A 4,212-nucleotide genomic window follows, 5' to 3' on the forward strand; every position below is an offset into this window, starting at 1 on the left:
CTTAAGAGACACCAGAGAGATCCCTCGCCACTTCCACCATGCGAGTACACAGTGAGAAAGAAGATGACCATCAATGAATCAGGAAGGTAGCTTTCACCACTGAATCTGCTGGTATCTTGATCTTGGATTTCCCAGTCTCCAGAACTGGAAATAAATTTCTGTTTATAAGCCACCCAATCTGTGATATTGTTATAGCAGCTCAAATAGACTAAGACATACTATACAGTCAGAACAGTTTCCCAAAGTTACTTAGGTCAGTAGTCCCCAACTTTTTTGACAATGGGGACCGGTACTCCTATGAGAATCTAATATCTGATGATCTGAGATGGAGCTGAAGCAGTGAGGCTAGCGCTGGGGAGCGGCTGCAAATACAGATGAAGCTTCACCAGTTTGCCACTTACCTCCTACTGTGCAGCCTAGTTCCTAACAGCCCACAGACCAGTACCAGTCTGTGGTCTGGGTGTTGGGGATCCCTGACTTAGGTCATCTCCCCTTTAGTGAGTTTATGCCAAACATTTGTAACACAGTTAGATTCATTTATCATATCCACATTCCATCTTTAGATCCCTTGACATCCCAGTTATGATTTGGGGGGCGGGGAAGGGGTGTTAAATTTGTGTAAAGCTTCAGTCTTTGTGTACTATTCTATGGGTTTTGACAAATATATAGGATTTTGTGTACCCACAATGACAGCACTATACAGAATAGTTCATTGCCCTAAAAATTACCCTTCCTCAACTCCTGGCAACCACTCATCTGTTTTCTCTCCCTATAGTGTTGCCTTTTCCAGAAAGTCATATTAAATGTAATCATATAATATGTACTTCTAAGATTTTGATTATCAGATTATCAGTTTGGAAACCATTACTCTTGCTAATTCAGGTACTATCTGAAACAAGGACCAACATCCATTTGACTACCAAATTGGGAGTTAGCTTCAATATAGTACATTTTAAAAGTCCATATCATCTCAGCTCTGCATGTTAGATTATCTAAATTTGGAAGAATCTTGTTTGAGGTGCAAAAATATTTTCTTTACTTTCAAAGACAAATGAAAAAGTACAAGAAAAGCTTTGTTATTCTGCTGACTCGCTTTCATTCCCTTTCTGAAGCATGTACTTCCATTCCCACTGGTTTGAGTTCTGTTTGTTTTCAAACCAGTTTATACCACATATATTATTGTAATTATATAATATAATTATCTATTACATGAAACTTTTAAATCAAGTGTAAAAAGAGAACGTAGTCTTAGAAAACAATGTCGAGTGCTTTGGAAAGACTCAAAAGTGAATTGCTTAAAAGTGTAAAACAAAAAACAAGAAAATGATCAAAGATCAGAGGAAGAAATTATAAAAACCTAAAACCATTATGCATTCAGATGGTTTTACAAGTGCTTTTAAGTTCTCACTCCATTTTAGAGAAACTGAAAATTGAAATGGTATAGTATAAGTAGAATTTATACGCAAAAGCCACAGAACTCCAGAGCATCTCTACTCAAAGAAAACAACATTGAAAAACAACGAAGCTGAAAGACTTACATACCTATTTTCAAGACTACGTATAAAGCTATAGTAATCAAGATAGTGTGATACTGAGATGTAAACAAATCAATAGAATAGAATAGAATCCAAAAATGAACACATACATATTTGGTCAACTGATTTTTGACAAAAGTACCAAAGTGGTTAAATGGGGAAAGGCCAATCTTTTCAACAACTGGTCCTGGAATTGTATAATCATATGCAAAAATAAACCTCAAACCATATACAAAAATTAACTCAAAATTGATCATAGCCCTCAATGTAAGAGCTAAAACAGTAACACTTCTAGAAGAAAACATAGGAGAATATCTTAGCGGCCTTGGGTACAGCAAAGATTTCTTGAATATACTACAAAAATCATTAGCTATTAAAAATACCAACATATTGGACTTTATCAAAACTTAAAGCTGTTCCTTTTCAAAAAATATAATTTTGAACATGAAATGGCAACCCACAGACTGGGGGAAATATTTAATATTTGCTAAAGGATTGTTATATAGACAATATAAATAACTCTTCAACTCAAAATAAGACCAGCAGACCAATTTTTTTATATGGGTAAGTTTTTGGAAAACCACCAAACTTTGAGACATTTATCTAAAGAAAATATACAGATAGTAAATAAAGTAATAAATGCCCAACATCAATAGTCATTAAGGAAACGTAGATTAAAACCACAATGAGATACTATTTACCCATTTGAATGGCTAAAATTTAAAAGATTGACCATACCAAATATTTGGTGAGGATGTGGGAAAAAATGGAACCATCCTACACTGATAGTGGGAATGCAAAATGGTACAACCAATTTGGAAAATAAAATTGGTTTGACAGATTCTTAAAAAGTTACACATACACCTACTCTATGACCCAGCCATTCCACTCTTTGGTAGTCACCAAAGAGAAATTAAGTATATGTCTGCACAAAGACTTACACACAAATGTTCACAGCAGTTCATTTCTAATAGCCAAAAACGGAAAAACCATGTCACCCCACCCCCAGGCCAACCAAGCATGCCCCTGAGCTTCATTTCTCCAGTGGGAAAAATAGAACCCCAAGTGCACAATCAGCTCCCCCCAAGATTACAGGATGCTTTCCAGGATGCTAACTGAGGTTTCAACTCATAGGGATCACTAGGGGAATCTTCAGAGCTCAACCGCTGAGAATTCGATAGAGAGGGAGAAGAGGACCAGGGCTTAGAGCAACCAGCTCTCAAATTTGGGCAGAATACATCCCTGCTTGCATTGATATCTGAGGGATCCCTGCCAGCAGATCTGCCCATTTGCAGATCTGAGCCGGTGGCCCCATCTGGATAGGGAGCTCAGTTGCCAGTTATGCCTGATTTGGGTCCTAAGGCAACAGCGCTGGCTATGGAGCCCATTTTACCACCCCACCAGAGCAAGAAAACAAATTCACAGCCCCACTCAACTGCTAAGCATAGCCTCAGATCCCAACAGCCCAGAAAGCCTGATCAGAAAACCCAAGCAGCTATGGAGCCCAGCCTCCAGTATCAGCAAAATTCTGATGATGTCTTTTACAGAAAAAGAAAAAAATCCTAAAAACCACAAAAGACTGAATATATACAAAGCTAAGAAAGAAGAAAAAAGTGGCAACCATTATACTTCCTGATTTCAAACTATATTACAAAGCTATAGTAATCAAAATACTATGTACTGGCAGATAGATTGATGGAACAGAATCAAGAACCCAAAAATAAATGCATATATATACACTCTGCTAATATTTGACAAGAGAGCCAGGAATACTCAATGCAGATGTTCTTTTCAATAAATGGTGTTGGGAAAACTGGATATTTACATGCCAAAGAATGAAAATTGACCCTATCACAAAAATTAACTCAAAATGGATTAGAGACTTAAACACAAGACCTAATACTATAAAACTCCTTGAAAGTAGCTAATAGATCTTAAGCATTTTTAACACACACATAAAATTGTAACTGTGTTAGGTGATAAACATGTCAACTAACCTTGCTGTGGTAAACATTTTACAATAAATACAATACATCAAACCATCATGGTTTACACCTTCAATTTATACAATGTTATATGTCAATTATTTCTCAATATAGCTGGAAAAATTTTTTAATAAAATTGAAAAAAAATAAAAGAGGCAACAAAAATGGCATAGATAATAGAAGCTCTGTTCATCCCTCTGGCGACCAAATCAAAGTTGCGACAGAAACAAGGAGCAGCAGCAGCAAGGAAAAATCGCCTGGGATCTTGATGAACAAGCTGTACAACTAGAGAGAAATTCAAGAAAGCATCCTGCAACGGCAGTAGGTAGGACAAGGTCAGGATGTGGGGTGACCTGGTCTTGAGCGGCTGAGTGAGACAGAAGCTGCGGCAGTGGCAGCGGCAGAAGCCTCTTAAAGTAGCCACCTCCGCGATTGGATTTTCACAGTGACGAAACTGCTTGCTCGCCGCTCCAGTGCCGATTGGGTTGCACACAGTGGGCGCCAGAGACTTTCAGGGGGAAACTGAGTTATTAGAGCAAGGGACAGAGGTGGAGATCTCTCCTCAGCAGAAGTGCTGGCAGTATCCATTGTTCCCTGTTGAGCTCTCCCCACTCCCAGTGCAAGGACACAGCACCTCCATTGCCGTGAGGTCTTCAGACTGGATAACAGAAATCACTCATCCCAGAGGATTC

This window comes from Pteropus vampyrus, unplaced genomic scaffold (assembly GCF_000151845.1).
Source record: "Pteropus vampyrus isolate Shadow unplaced genomic scaffold, Pvam_2.0 Scaffold1, whole genome shotgun sequence".
In the NCBI taxonomy this organism is placed as follows: Eukaryota; Metazoa; Chordata; class Mammalia; order Chiroptera; family Pteropodidae; genus Pteropus; species Pteropus vampyrus.